Source organism: Oncorhynchus keta, chromosome 19 (genome assembly GCF_023373465.1).
Source record: "Oncorhynchus keta strain PuntledgeMale-10-30-2019 chromosome 19, Oket_V2, whole genome shotgun sequence".
NCBI classification, from domain to species: Eukaryota; Metazoa; Chordata; class Actinopteri; order Salmoniformes; family Salmonidae; genus Oncorhynchus; species Oncorhynchus keta.
Window position 1 is genome coordinate 49,495,652 of NC_068439.1, and position 16,845 is coordinate 49,512,496.

Genomic DNA, 16,845 nt, shown 5'->3' on the forward strand with positions numbered 1-16,845 from the left:
ACCTAGCTATATCCACGTGGAGTTGGTTTGATGGGCTGTGGAGGTGGACTGTTGATCGGCCTGAGAGTGGCAGAGAGGAGAGATGAAGAGAGGTGAAGTGAATTGCACACTGTTGAGGCAGAGAGGCCCATTGAACTGGAAACTATGAACTCTGGGATGCACTCTTTTCCATTCTTTGTCTCTCTCTCTCTCTGTCTGTTTCTCTGTCTCTCTCCCCATCCCCTTCTATCTGTCCCTCTCTCTCGAATCCATTCAAAGGGCTTTATTGGCATGGGAACATATGTTTACATTGCCAAAGCAAGTGAAATAAATAATTGTGAAATAAACAAGCAAAAATTAACAGTAAACATTACGCTCACGAATGTTTAAAAGGAATAGAAACATTTCAAATGTCATATTATGGCTATATTACAGTGTTGTAATGATGTGCAAATTGTTAAAGCACAAAAAGGAAAAATAAATAACCATAAATATGGGTTGAATTTACAACGGTGTTTGTTCTTCACTGTTTGCCCTTTTTTTTGTGGCAACAGGTCACAAATATTGCTGCTGTGATGGCACACTGTGGTATTTCACCTAATATACAGTGTATTCATAAAGTATTCAGACCCCTTGACTTTTTCCACATTTTGTTATGTTACAGCCTTATTCTAAAATTGATTAAATAGTTTTTTCCCCCTCATCAATCTACACACAATACCCCATGATGACAAAGCAAAAACAGTTTGACATTTTTGTGAATTTATATTTAAAAAAAGACAGAAATATTGCATTTACATAAGTATTCAGATCCTTTACTCAGTACTTTGTGGAAGCACCTTTGGCAGCGATTACAGCATCGAGTCTTATTGGGTATGACGCTACAAGCTTGGCACACCTGTATTTGAGGAGCTTCTCCCATTCTTCTCTGCAGATCCTCTCAAGCTCTGTCCGGTTGTATGGGGAGCGTCGCTCCACAGCTATTTTCAGATCTCTCCAGGGATGTTCGATCGGGTTCAAGTCCAGACTCTGGCTGGGCCACTCAAGGACATTCAAAAGACTTGTCCCAAAGCAACTCTTGCGTTGTCTTGGCTGTGTGCTTAGGGTCATTGTCCAGTTGGAAGGTGAACCTTTACCCCCAGTCTGAAGTCCTGAGCAGTCTGGAGCAGGTTTTCATCAAGGATCTCTCTGTACTTTGCTCCGTCCGTCTTTGCCTCATTCTTAAATGTCACATTGTTCGTAATAATGATGGTCGGACCAAGGCGCAGCGTACGTAGAGTTCCACGTACTTTTAATGAATAAAGTGAAACTTAAGCAAATACAATAAAGAATAAACGAACCGTGACGACAATGCAGTGCTAACAGGCAACTAAACATAAACAATATCCCATAACTCACAGGTGGAAAACATGCTACTTAAGTATGATCCCCAATTAGAGACGACGATAACCAGCTGCCTCTAATTGGGAATCATACAAATCACCAACATAGAAAATCAAACCTAGAACCCCACATAGAAAATATAAACTAGAACAGCCCCCCAGTCACACCCTAACCTACTCTACCATAGAAAATACAGGCTTCTAATGGTCAGGGACGTGACATTAAACAAGAATGAGTGTGAGCTTTTGTCACAACCCGGCTCATGGGAAGTGACAAAGAGCTCTTATAGGACCGGGGCACAAATAATAATATATTAATAATCAATAATTTTGCTCTTTATTTAACCATTTGACATTTAACACCTTATTTGTCCATCGAAAATTGCGAATAACTCACCACAGGTTAATGAAAAGGGTGTGCTTGAAGGGATGCACATAACTGCAATGATGGGTTATATTGGAGAGTCTCAGTCTTAAATAATTTTCCACACACAGTCTGTGCCTGTATTTAGTTTTCATGCTAGTGAGGGCCGAGAATCCACTCTCACATAGATAGGTACGTGGTTGCAAAGGGCATCCATGTCTTAACAGCTTGATTTGCCAAGGCAGGATACTCTGAGCGCAGCCCAATCCAGAAATCTGGCAGTGGCTTCTGATTTAAATGTAATTTTCACAGAACCGCTTGTTGCAATTGCGATGAGGCTCTCTTGTACAGATATCGGTAAGTGGGCTGGAGGCAGGGCATGAAATGGATAATGAATCCAGTTGTTTGTGTCGGGAAAAGTACTTCACTATATCACATTTGACATTGTCCGTAAGCTTGAGTTCATTTGCACAAAAGAAAAAATCATACAATGATAGAAAGACCAGTGTGTTGTCCTTGTTAATGTAGACTTAGAAGAGCTTTAACTTAATCATAGCCTCAAGTTTGTCCCGCACATTGAATATAGTTGCGGAGAAGCCCTGTAATCCTAGATTCAGATCATTCAGGCGAGAAAAAACATCACCCAGATAGGCCAGTCATGCAAGCAGTCAGACAAGTGAAAATGATGGTCAGTAAAGACAATTTCAAGCTCGTCTCTACATTAAATACTTTTCCCCTTGATAACCAGTAAAAGCGTTACATGGTTGCTGCCCGAATCAAAAAAAAAAAGGGTCAATACTTAGCCTCTTGACAACCAGTGCACTTCTGTATGTTCTAAAAGCGTTACATGACCGCTGGCCATATCATTACATAGTGCAGTAAATACACGAGAGTTCAGGAGCCTTGCTTTAACAAAGTTAACCATTTTCACTGTATTGTCCAAAACGTCTTTCAAGCTGTCAGGCATTCCCTTGGCAGTAAGAGCCTCTCGGTGGATGCTGCAGTGTACCCAAGTGGTGTCGGGAGCAACTGCCTGCACGTGTTACCAGTCCACTATGTCTCCGTGTCATGGCTTTTGCACCATCAGTACAGATACCATGAGCAGCAGCTACGTCTGGCTACATATGGACCGTTAGTGGAGTTCCCACGAGAGAGTAACAATTAATGTGATTGGATGTTAATTATTTGACTAGGCTACCTGTATTTGACATTGTTGTTATTTCGCTGAACACTAGATGGTTACATTTTATTTTTGCCAGTGAAACGAGGCAATTTTATTGTATAAAAGAAAAAGCTTAATCACTTTTTTATTTGGCGTACCACCAACGGCATTGCGCGTACCTATGAGGGTAAGGTTTGTCATGGAAGGCTTGGGAATCAATTCCTTTTTGTTGGTTGTAGAATTTATTGGCTCTTTTTTCTGGATTTTGATTATTTGCTGGTATCGTCCTAATTGTGCTTTGTCTCTCTCCCCGTCCCCCTCTACCTCTGCTAATCGGCAGATGTAGCACCAGTTTTGTGATTTTCCAGCTCATTTCCAGCAGCTATTCTTGGTTAGGGAACATGCATTACCAAACAGCTTGTTATTCAAAGTTTATTTTTCAGAAAGGCAGAGGGAGAGGTATGATGAAAATGTTCAAATGCAGCAGCCCATATGCATAGATGAGTATTTGAGGATGTGTGAACTAAATGTCAACACAGTGTTTTTTTTCTGGAGGCATTAGAGCCATCCTCAATAATCAGACATGTTATTACTGTAACTACTAGCAGAATATCTCTATCTTGTGAGTGGGAGAACATTCAGAAAATATATTTTCTTCCCTCTTTCTTTTTCTCTCTCACCATCTCTCTCTCTCTCACCATCTCTCTCTCTCTCTCTCTCTCTCACCATCTCTCTCTCTCTCTCTCACCATCTCTCTCTCTCACCATCTCTCTCTCTCACCATCTCTCTCTCACCATCTCACCATCTCTCTCTCTCTCTCTCTCTCTCTCTCTCTCTCTCTCTGTGTACAGAACGTGGTCCAGTGGTGTCCTCCGCTCTCCAGTGTGCTGCCCTCCTCTTCCCAGTTCACTGCCCCTCTGTCTGTCTGGTAAGAACTATACTATACCTTACTATAATATACTATACTACTCCTCTACTTGATCCTACTATTCTACACTTGTCAGCTATACTCTACTTACTACTACTACTACTCGTCTCTACTTGGTCACATCAGCTGTACTTGGGATACAAATGGACAATTGTGCTTAACGTTTAAACAGCTCTTTTTTAAATTATAGTTAAACAATAAGAAAAATAATTAAATGTACAATGCAGAATAATGGTCCTATTACGTGTGTATCACCTCTAGGACCAGGCAATTATGTTCTATCTACTGCAACCCTTTACAGGCAGAACGCAGCAACAGTAACATGTCGATAGTGACAACTGATAACTTTTCAGACAATTTCAAAAAGTGCTGCATCCGGTCTTGTACCTTTTCAGACAGCAGAATTCTGCTCCGGCGTAAAATGTTCAGTTTCATTTCTCTGACAACAATAAATGTAGCTGATTGATGTGCTGCTGTGTTGTTTTTTTAAATGGTATTTCTACTAAATGTCTTGGTATGTCACGGTATTTAACAAACATTAAAGTACTTTTTTAGGAGAGAGTGGTCTGCACGCAGGCAAACTGGCTGTGCGCAGCAGCTCAAAATGATTAGTATGACACTTCTGGTTGCTTAGTGATGGATTTTAGTCCTGCTTCATTAGTGGCATTCCTTTAGAGACACGTAAAATGGCCGGTCATATCACCAGAGAAGGTTTTGTGTCGGCATTTAAAAAAACGTAGTATAGCCTACCCTAACAGACAGACAAACAAACATACCATAGCCAAGGGGCTTCCAAAGGGCCACATTCCATTTAGTCTGAAAAGCGAAATACATACAGGCTACCAGTAGTCTACTGTAATTTCATGAGGCAAACATTATGTAACGAGTGCGCTGAGAGTCGGAAAGCAAGTTCAGGGAGTGAGTGTTTTAAATAAACAATGAACACGAAACACAACCAACGCACCGACATGAAAAGTCAATAACACCTGAGGAAAGAGCCAAGGGGAGTGTCGGATATAGGGAAGATCATCAAGGAGGTGATGGACTCCAGGTGAGTGTCATGAGGCGCAGGTGCGCGAGATGATGGTGACAAGTGTGCGAGATAATCAGCAGACTGATGACCTTGAGGCTGGAGAGGCAGTATACGTGACAAATGAAGAGTAGGCTACCCCCAAGCTCGCAAGATTGAAAACATTGGTGTGATGAATAGGCTAGGATATTCGTTATTTATTAATATTTAAAAAAATACATTTTAACCCCTTTTTCTCCCCAATTTTGTGATATCCAATTGCGATCTTGTCTCATCGCTGCAACTCCCCAAAGGGAGAGGCAAAGTTAGTCTTGCATCCTAAAAAAAGGTTGACCCGCCAAGCCACGTCTCCAAGCCTCTTAACACCCGCTGGCTTAACCCAGAAGCACCAATGTGTCGGAGGAAACACCGTTCAACTGACGAACAGAAGTCAGCTTGCAGGCGCCCAGCCCACCACAAGGAGTCACTAGAGCTAAGTAAAGCCCCCTGGCCAAAGACCGCTGCGCCACTCGGATGGCCCTAGGCTAGGATATTCTACACACAACAGACAGAAGACTAAACACTCACTTGCATCATTAGCAAAGAGACAGAGCAGGCAGGACAGTGTGAGGGAGAGAGAAGTAGAAGCGTGCTCATATGTTTGGTAATTTGCATCTCGCAATATCTTGTCTTGCATGCCTTGCAAATTCACCAAGTAGCCTAAAGTTTGCCTCTTCCGCTCTGGTTTTACTTGAATTACACAACTTCCCCATGCCTTAATAGCCTATCGGTTATAACAAGGAAAATAACATGTTTTGTGATAAGTGAACTGTTTTTGGTTAGGGATCCCAACTTCGTTTAAACGTTTTAATGTGCACACCCCTAAGCTATACTGACTTACTACTTTAAAAGTAGTACTTAGAGGTTAGAGATCCACGAGATGTTTCAAGTAAACTGCCATTTGTGATACCAATCATTATTTCAAAATATCTACTCATCTTCATAAATCCATAGAAGTATTTGGTGAAAGGAGAGAAAGACTTTGGGGATGGAAGAAACCAAACATGAGGCCTACCAGTAGTGTTGTGTTCGAGACCACCTAAAGCGAGACCGATCCAAGATTGGGGGGGACAAGGGGTCCGAGACAGTTTCAAGACCGAAACCAGAAATATGCGATTCCAATTCAAGACCACGATTGCAATTTTGTCAAATCAGCACCATAACAAGATTTCAAAATGTCCAGTATTTCTGTGCTCATATTTCAGAACAACATATGGATTCTTTAGACATTCTAAATAGTGAAAAAATGCATACTGAGGGAAAATAGAGCCACTCTACAAATGTGACCGACTGGCTCAATTTGGTCTTATGTAGCAAAATTTGAAATTGTGTTTTTTACATTGGATAAAAGTAAAGACACAGAGCTAGAAAATGGTATATAATACACTAGAGTTGAGGAACAATGGGAAAGTAATTCTGCTTTTGAAAATTGATAAACTTGTAACCTCATTTTTGAGAAAATTGCCCTTGAATGTTTTTGTAAACCTAAAGAGCTCTTCTTTCTTCGACACCCATTCAGCATCGTTCACACCCACTTAAGCCTTAGCCCCACCCATCTCTTTAAGGACTCACATGAGGCCATGTACTAAACAACCAAAGATTTCAAGACTCAACGCTGGTTTATACTACGGGTGTGTTCGTAAATTCAATCTGGAGTACCAGAGTGCGCTCTGGGTGTTCGTAAACTCAGAAGGTTGTCACAATGTCCGTTCGTAAAACTCGGAGCGTTTCGCTCTCGGAGCGTTCAGTGTGCACACTGGACGCTCTGGCCGAGGAGTAGGGTTGATCCGAGCGTTCTCACCTAACAACAGCAGTCAAGCACCCAAACTAACATTGGCTAGCTTGCTAGCTACTTCCAGACACAAATGGGAGAACAGCTCACTCTGACGATTTTACCCAACCTAGCATAGCTGGTTAGGTTGTTTTTATGTTATCCAGAGCTTTGGTGAATGAAACTGTGACACTGGCAACAATTGAATTGCAGTTTTTTGCTGACGTTTTCTTGCACCGGCCATATTCAACAGGTGTTGAGCGTTCATAAATTTGCCAGTTATTCTGCGCTCTGGCACACTCAGACGAGAGTGCTCTGAAATAGGAGTAGATAGCCAGAGCGAATTTACCAGCTACGTCTATCGATAGTTGTCGCAGTGACATGATAAAACATTCTATTGAAATGGTTACTTGCATAGTGGAGTCTTTTGTTTAGACATGTAGCTAGCTAGCTAAACAATGAACCATAATCCCAACTCATAACGTTACTACCCTGCATGAATCTGCATGTAGCTATCCAACTCGGTTCAATGTTAGTTAGCTAGCCAACATTAGGCTATTACTAGCAATGCAAATGGCTCTGAGATATGAATAATATTACTAAACAGATCATACACGTAGCGTTAGCTAGCGAGCCAGCCAGCTAACGTTAGCTAGCCTACAGTTCACTTTGACTTGACAAAACTACTTTCTGACGCTTCTCACTCTGTGTCACGGATGCCATGGTTGCCTTTAGTTTGAATGTAATCCGGACACAGGTGTTTTATACAACAGCCTTCTGTGTGTTCTCTTTTCGACTCCCTCTGCATATTTGCAATCAAACGCCAGAACTTTTTCCATCTCCTTAGCTATCATACTTTAATTCCACCGGGCATTCCACTAGTTTAAAAACTCGGTCCTCAAGAAAGGTCGAGAGCAACACTTTTGCAGTTCTATTACGTGATATCTTTAAAAAAAATCTGAGTTCGAAAAGATTACCTACACATACTGACTGACTATCTCATGTTATAGACAGAAGCGTGCTACATGGCAGACTAATCCGAACTCATCTCTCAGCATGTCCAGCCCATCCATTATCTCAGACAATCATGGCTAGCGGGAAGGTTCCTGACTTTTTCCGTGGCTAAACCAACTAGGCTTGTAATTTAACAATTGTATTTGTAGTTATGTATGACATACAAGTTTGTTATTAAGGCACATGAAAGTTCACATGTTCCAGAAGGCATTTCTGCCCAAAAATGCATTTTGTAAAAAAATAAAAGTTTACATTCAAATAACTCTCCTGTGAAGTAGCGCATACGCCTAGTTTCCTGAAACGAGTCACAAATTATTACTAACCCAAACACAGTGGGGAACAAGGGGCCTCTTACATCTTCAGAGAAGGGTTAAGGATTTATAAAATAATGATTATAGTAATATAATAATGATAGCAATATAATTATTTTAAATGATGTTCTGACTTAATCTGTTCAGTTTTTTTTGGAATGGACAACGAGCCACACTGAAGAGAAAACAATATCCAATCCGGATTTTCTTTTCTGGTCTCTGGGGAGATGCATCTAGTTAGCTAAGTCAGCCATTGGCTAAGCCATCAAAAGCTAGATAAAGGCATCTTCCATTGAATTGTATTAGGGCAAACATTTTGAATGATAGTGGAATCAACCAATCACATTTTGATTTAATGGGTGGGAATGTTTTTACAAACAACTTATAGAAACTTCTACCTTCTCAAAGGTCAACAGGTCACTGTACGATAGCGAGCAGTAGTTTTACCATGGTCTAGCTAGCTAGCTTTTGTTGTCGGCTAGTTTGCAGCAGCTGCAGTAGGTGTTATCAAAGAGGATGTTGTTGCTAATTTGTTAGCTTCTCCCTTTTCAAGAATAACTTTCAACAAGAAGTTAAGTTTCAAATAATCCTCTTCTGTTGAGCGAACTTGCTGTTGTTAGCCATCTTGTTGAAAATAACTTTCGTGAAATATTGTGTTCAGGACAATTAATAGACACTTACATAAATAAAACCTTGTCCAGGACCTGAGTCTACACAGACCGTTGAGCTATAGCCAGCCAATCAGATCTACAGTAGGCCTTTCTACAAACAAGCCATTTGCCACTCGGGCCTGCCATCATTCAATTTGAACTGGACTGTGTAGAACTGAACAGGCAGTTGCAACAGCGTGACTTGAGATCATTATAACACATTCGCCAAAAACCTCAAAATACACCTGAATGGATTTCTGTAAATATGTCAAAATCACGGTACATTTGGTAACTTTACAGTCCTATTGATCAAACAACCATGAAACGGTAGGTTCTCTCTCCCTCAGTTATGCACATCAACAACAACAAGATCATCAACTAATGCTAGCCAGAGCAAGAAGAGCTAAACTCTAACGAAGGAACATTAGATAAACCCTCTCAAACGTTTTCAGCTGTAGGGTTGCAAAGAGTTGGAAACTTACTGGAAAATGTCTGAATTATTTTCCTAAAATTTCCATGAGAAGTTAAGCCCGGGAATTTGGGGAATTTTGCTTAAATTCATCAAAAACATTAACCTATAACAGTTAACCTTTTTTTGTGGGATACACATAAGGCAATTCTTAGGTTTTGCGGCATATTTTGGTTAAACTATCCCCAATTCAATAGAATTGCAACCCTCTGCATGCACAGTGATTTTATTCCATCACATGTGCAGTGCACTCTTCCATCACATGTACAGCTGATTCTCAAGATATTGCACACTAATGAGATGCTATTGAGTTCACACTACTACACTGTCTGAGCCAAGGACTACATGCTTTCTGATACGTTTTGATTACAATACTGGGTGGAGTGAATATATTTTATATGACATACATCATTTTTTTGTTAACTAGTAAATAGTAGCCTACAGCAAAGTGTGTTTAAGTCATTTCTAACTTGTTAACAATGTCTACGAGTTAGATTTTGCTACCATGTGAGCCTACTAACTGAGGAGTGTTAATTCACCTGTTTCCATTTTAAAACATGTATCTTACAAAGCAGTTGTTTAATCTAACTGCTTAACTATTTTTCTGTACATGGAATTGTATTTGGTATTTTTTCCTAATCTTTACAGGAAAATGCCAAGGGCACTATCTGATGTGTGGAGACATATCACTGCAGCTAATGTAGAAGGAAAATCTGTGTACATTTGCAAATACTGTGCCAAATCATATGTGAAGAATGCAAGAAAGATGCAGAATCATCTGGTCAATTGCATAAAGTTCCTTAAGAGATAACAACAAGCAACCTCTGACAAAAGTCCCTCTACTTCTATTTGAGGTGAAAATGATGAATTTAGACACCTTATCGATAGCAACAGCTCATGGTCCTCCTGGAATCATACGTTTTAAAAAAAAAACTCAATGAAGGAACGTAGTCAGAGAAACGCTGATGAATGTTTTGCTCGAGCTGTGTATGCAACTGGTTCACCTCTGATGCTCACAGGCAATGTGTATTGGAAGAGATTTCTGAATGTTCTTCACCCAGCATACACTCCTCCAACCAGACAGACATGCTTTATCTACTCATTTGCTGGATGCATATTTCAACAGAGTTCAAGTAAAGGTCAAGCAAATCATAGAGAAAGCAGACTGTATTGCAATCCTCTCTGATGGGTGGTCAAATGTTCATGGGCAAGGAATAATTAACTACAAAATCTCCACCACTCAACCAGTATTCTGTAAGAGCACAGACACAAGAGACAACACCGGTCTCTACATTGCAGATGAGCTGAAGGCAGACATCAATATCCTTGGACCACAGAAGGTATTTGCACTGGTGACAGACACTGCTGTGAACATGAAGGCTGCTTGGTCTAAAGTACTACCCTCACATCCCACCCATTGGCTGTGCTGCTCATGTATTGAATCTGCTCCTCAAGGACATCATGGCACTGAAAAAAATGGGTACACTACATGAGAGCCAAGGAAATGGTTAGGTATGTGAAGGGTCATCAAGTTATAGCAGCAATCTACCTCACTAAGCAAAGTGAGAAGAATAAGAGCACCACATTGATCTCCCCAGCAACACCCGTTGCTGGGGTGGTGTTGTCATCATGTTTGACTGTCTTCTGGAGGGGAAGGAGTCTCTCCAAGAAATGGCCATGTCACAGTCTGCCGATATGGACAGCCCCATCAAGAGGATCCTCCTGGATGATGTATTTTTCAGCAGCCTGAAACTCCTAAAACCTATTGCAGGAGCCATTGCACGGATTGAGGGAGACAATGCTATCCTGTCTGATGTTCAGACTCTGCTTGCAGATGTAAGAGAAGAAATCTGTACTGCCCTAACACTTCCGTAACACTTCACTGTGGCTCCAAGCAGAGGAAACTACAGTTCTGAAATCCATCAAAAAGCGTAAAGACTTCTGCCTGAAGCCCAGACATGTTGGACCTCATGTATGTTGGCAAGAGCATCCTGTCTGGTGCAGATATCAACAAGGCCTATGGTGTCATCACTACTGTGTCTCGCCACCTTGGCCTGGATGAGGGCACGATTCTTGGCAGTCTGGCGAAGTACACTTCCAAGCAAGGGCTTTGGGGTGAAGATGCAATATGGCAAGATATATGCTAACTGGATAACAGTCGTTCAAGTTCTTGGTAGCTAACCAAATGAGTCCTGCATCTATAGTTGTGTATAGCCACTGGAAAACAATATGAGGGGAAAAAGTCAATCACTCACCCACTCCTCCAATGGCATGGCATGGCATGGCGTCCTCCTAGCTAATGCTAGGCTCTGTATTTTTTTCTTTCTACAATAGATACGCTAGCCTATTAGCCACGTTATGAATGATTTGGGGTCATTGCCCTTGTTAGTTTGATTGTATTGACATTTCCAGCATTAGTTACATTTGTCAGTTTTTGTCCAGAATATTGAGTCATTGAAACTGAAACAGTGCATCCTGAATGGAGGCAGAAAACAATGTACCAGGCCAGCTGTGATTTACAACCTGATAGCAATATTTGTTGGACTGCCAAGAAATGTTTGGGTGAATTATGTAAATCATGCATTGAACTGCATCCATCTATTCTGCCAGAATGACACACATTCATTTTCACAAAGTCTGCTGCCTCAGTTTGTATGGTGGCAATTTGCATATACTCCAGAATGTTATGAAGCGTGATCAGATGAATTGCAATTAATTGCAAAGTCCCTCTTTGCCATGCAAATGAACCGAATCCCCCCAAAAACATTTCCACTGTATTTCAGCACTGCCACAAAAGGACCAGCTGACATCATGTCAGTGATTCTCTCGTTAACATAGATGTGAGTGTTGATGAGGACAAGGCTGGAGATCACTCTGTCATGCTAATTGAGTTTGAATAACAGACTGGAAGCTTCAAAAGGAGGGTGGTGCTTGGAATCATTGTTCTTTCTCTGTCAACCATGTTTACCTGCAAGAAAACACATGCCGTCATCATTGCTTTGCACAAAAAGGGCTTCACAGGCAAGGATATTGCTGCCAGTAAGATTGCACCTAAATCAACCATTTACCAGATCATCAATAACTTCAAGAAGAGCGGTTCAATTGTTGTGAAGAAGCCTTCAGGGCGCCCAAGAAAGTCCAGCAAGCTTCAGGACCGTCTCCTAAAGTTGATTCAGCTGCGGGATCAGGGCACCTCCAGTACAGAGCTTGCTCAGGAATGGCAGCAGGCAGGTGTGAGTGCATCTGCACACACAGTGAGGCAAAGACTTTTGAAGGATGGCCTGGTGTCAAGAAGAGCAGCAAAGAAGATACTTCTCTCCAGGAAACACATAATGGACAGACTGATATTCTGCAAAAGGTACAGGTATTGGACTGCTGAGGACTGGGGTAAAGTCATTTTCTCTGAATCCCCTTTCCGATTGTGGGGCATCCTGAAAAAGCTTGTCCGGAGAAGACAAGGTGAGCACTACCATCTGTGTCATGCCAACAGTAAAGCATCCTGAGACCATTCATGTGTGGGGTTGCTTCTCAGCCAAGGGAGTGGGCTCACTCACAATTTTGCCTAAGAACACAGTCATGAATAAAGAATGGTACCAACACATCCTCCGAGACCAACTTCTCCAAACCATCCAGGAACAGTTTGGTGACGAACAATGCCTTTTCCAGCATGATGGAGCACCTTTGCCATAAGGCAAACGTGATAACTAAGTGGCTCAGGGAACAAAACATCGATATTTTGGGTTCATGGCCAGGAAACTCCCCAGACCTGAATCCCATTGAGAACTTGTGGCCAATCCTCAAGAGGCGGGTGGACAAACAAAAACCCACAAATTCTGACAAACTCCAAGCATTGATTATGCAAGAATGGGCTGCCATCAGCCAGGATGTGGCCCAGAAGTTAATTGACAGCATGCCAGGGCGGATTGCAGAGGTCTTGAAAAAGAAGGGTCAACACTGCAAATATTGACTCTTTGCATCAACTTCATGTAATTGTCAATAGAAGCCTTTGACACTTATGAAAGGCTTTTAATTATACTTCAGTGTTCCATAGAAACATCTGACAAAAGTATCTAAAGACACTGAAGCAGCAAACTTTGGAAATTAATATTTGTGTCATTCTCAAAACTTTTGGCCACGACTGTACGTCATATTTGACTCGTCACGTTGAGTCAAATGGTTCCTATTTTTAAAACCTCTCATGAAGTTGGTTGGTCTGTGATTTTTTTTGTTGTTGTTGTGATATTATGATTGTCTGTTTGTTTCATATCTGCAAAGTAGTTAAAACGCTGTCAGTTCCACTTTAAACTTTAGATCACCGGTTACTTTGTGTGCTAACTGTGAAAAGTATTTTTTTTTTGCAATGGGAAGTAATAGTTGTGCATTTTGCCAAAAAGTTTCCAAACAACCTGCCCAGCAAAGGAAAGGCACCCTGTGTGAAAATCATGTCTTGTGCTTTTTTAAATCCCACATAAAAAAATGGATGGTCGAAGTCCACACAATGCTTAAACCACATCAATCTGTTTGGGTGGACCTGTCAGGGCCTGGCTCTCCAGTGGGTGGGCCTCTGTCCACCCAGGCCCATCCATCCATGTCTACTCCCCTGATGCAAATAGCACACCACAAATTGTACATCACAAATGGCCTACTAACCAACACTTCATACTAAACTTTTACAATACCTGGTTTGCATACCCATTGTTGCCTTTAGTTAGCATTTCCTAGTAGATTAAATGTTTTTCATACCCTACCGGCTACCGATGTCCTCCTTCTATGAGCTTCTGCATGGCAAAACCAGTTGAGAGCTGCACACTCTTGCTGTCTGCAGATGATATTCCGCGGAAACTAGGCTATACTTGTATGTGCTTATTGGAATATATTTAATGTGCTTTGCGATTGTGTAGGCTACTTTGTGCATGATTTCTCTATTGTACTACATAATTGATGCCGTATACCTCCACTACACTCTTTTGATACGCATCAGTAGGGATTAAGAAATGAGTATAAGCAATGCCCCCTGACAAAGTGGGTATACGGTTTCTACCTGCGTATACTCTCTACTACACCACTGGACATTTGTGTTTTACATAAAGTGCTCTCTCCTACATGAGTGACCTGGTATTACGGTTGCTGTCCTTTCAGCATCACCAACCTGTCACACACTGAAGACCTATAGGTTCACCACTGTCACACACTGAAGACCTATAGGTTCACCACTATACAAACCTGTCACACTGAAGACCTATAGGTTCACCACTATACTAACCTGTCACACTGAAGACCTATAGGTTCACCACTGTACTAACCTGTCACACACTGAAGACCTATAGGTTCACCACTGTACTAACCTGTTACACACTGAAGACCTATAGGTTCACCACTGTACTAACCTGTCACACACTGAAGACCTATAGGTTCACCACTGTACTAACCTGTTACACACTGAAGACCTATAGGTTCACCACTGTACTAACCTGTCACACACTGAAGACCTATAGGTTCACCACTGTACTAACCTGTTACACACTGAAGACTTATAGGTTCACCACTGTCACACACTGAAGACCTATAGGTTCACCACTGTACTAACCTGTTACACACTGAAGACTTATAGGTTCACCACTGTCACACACTGAAGACCTATAGGTTCACCACTGTCACACACTGAAGACCTATAGGTTCACCACTGTACTAACCTGTCACACTGAAGACTTATAGGTTCACCACTGTCACACACTGAAGACCTATAGGTTCACCACTGTACTAACCTGTCACACACTGAAGACCTATAGGTTCACCACTGTACTAACCTGTCACACACTGAAGACCTATAGGTTCACCACTGTACTAACCTGTCACACTGAAGACTTATAGGTTCACCACTGTCACACACTGAAGACCTATAGGTTCACCACTGTACTAACCTTTCACACACTGAAGACCTATAGGTTCACCACTGTCACACACTGAAGACCTATAGGTTCACCACTGTACTAACCTGTCACACTGAAGACCTATAGGTTCACCACTGTACTAACATGTCTATAATAGATAGTCTGCTCAAAAAAATAAAGGGAACACTTAAACAACACAATGTAACTCCAAGACAACCACACTTCTGTGAAATCAAACTGTCCACTTAGGAAGCAACACTGATTGACAATACATTTCACATGCTGTTGTGCAAATGGAATAGACTGTTGTGGAAATTATAGGCAATTAGCAAGTCATGGTGTGGGGTTGCATTTCTTTAGGGGGTCGCACAGCCCTCCATGTGCTCGCCAGAGGTAGCCTGACTGCCATTAGGTACCAAGATGAGATCCTCAGACCCCTTGTGAGACCATATGCTGGTGCAGTTGGCCCTGGGTTCCTCCTAATGCAAGACAATGCTAGACCGCATGTGGCTGGAGTGTGTCAGCAGTTCCTGCAAGAGGAATGCATTGATGCTCTGGACTGGCCCGCCCGTTCCCCAGACCTGAATCCAATTGAGCACATCTGGGACATTATGTCTCACTCCATCCACCAACGCCACGTTGCACCACAGACTGTCCAGGAGTTGGCGGATGCTTTAGTCGAGGTCTGGGAGGAGATCCTCAGGAGACCATCCGCCACCTCATCAGGAGCATGCCCAGGCTTTGTAGGGAGGTCATACAGGCACGTGGAGGCCACACACACTACTGAGCCTCATTTTGACTTGTTTTAAGGACATTACATCAAAGTTGGATCAGCCTGTAGTGTGGTTTTCCACTTTAATTTTGAGTGTGACTCCAAATCCAGACCTCCATGGGTTGATAAATTTGATTTCCATTGATAATTTTTGTGTGATTTCGTTGTCAGCACATTCAACTATGTCAAGAAAAAAGTATTTAATAAGAATATTTCATTCATTCTGTCACGCCTTGGTCATAGTATTTTGTGTTTTCTTTATATATTTGGTCAGGCCAGGGTGTGACATGGGTTTATTTTGTTGTGTTTCGTATTGGGGTTTTGTAGGCATTGGGATTGCGGCTGAGTAGGGGTGTAGCATAGGTTGGCTGCCTGAGGCGGTTCTCAATCAGAGTCAGGTGATTCTCGTTGTCTCTGATTGGGAACCATATTTAGGTAGCCGGGGTTTCACTATGTATTTCGTGGGTGATTGTTCCTGTCTTTGTGTAGTGTTCACCAGATAGGCTGTAATAGGTTTCCGCGTTCCGTTTGTTGTTTTGTATTATTTATAGTTATTTCATGTATCGTCGATTCTTCATTAAAGAACATGAGTAACCACCGCTGCATTTTGGTCCGCTTCTCCTTCAACTGACGAACGCCGTTACACATTCAGATCTAGGATGTGTTATTTTAGTGTTCCCTTTATTTTTTCGAGCAGTGTATAAAGGCTGTTAAGATTCTGTATGAATGTTTCAAGAAAGGAGTCTATATATGTGGCCTGGCGAAGTTGTTTTATGCTCTGACTGAAAGAAAGACCGAGACACTCAGTATGTGGTCTGGAGTACTGCTACACTGTCTGTCGGTGAGAAATCCTTCATCTTGCATTTAATCTGCAGATTTGGAAAGGAGGAGCGACATCATCGTCATCATAATGCACTTGATTTACTTTGTTCAGACCAGATCAAAAGGAACGTTGATTTATCAAACATCCATTTCACATGCTCTATTAATTAGGCTAACGTGATGGCAACGTGAGAGAATGAGGAACATTCATGAAACAAAAACATTGTAGACCTCCACAAGTCTGGTTCATCCTTGGGAGCA

At 41.7% G+C, this 16,845-nt stretch overlaps 1 protein-coding gene across 5 annotated transcripts in view; it reads left to right on the top strand.

Moving 5' to 3' along the window:
• LOC118397711 (1-phosphatidylinositol 4,5-bisphosphate phosphodiesterase beta-4-like) overlaps positions 1-16,845 on the top strand; it is a 167,067-nt gene that overhangs the window by 45,129 nt on the left and 105,093 nt on the right. For all 5 annotated transcript variants that reach the window (XM_052470717.1, XM_052470711.1, XM_052470710.1 and 2 more), the window contains one exon: positions 3,739-3,815. The gene's annotated coding sequence lies outside the window, so the exon portion shown is untranslated. The remainder of the gene's footprint in view (positions 1-3,738; positions 3,816-16,845) is intronic.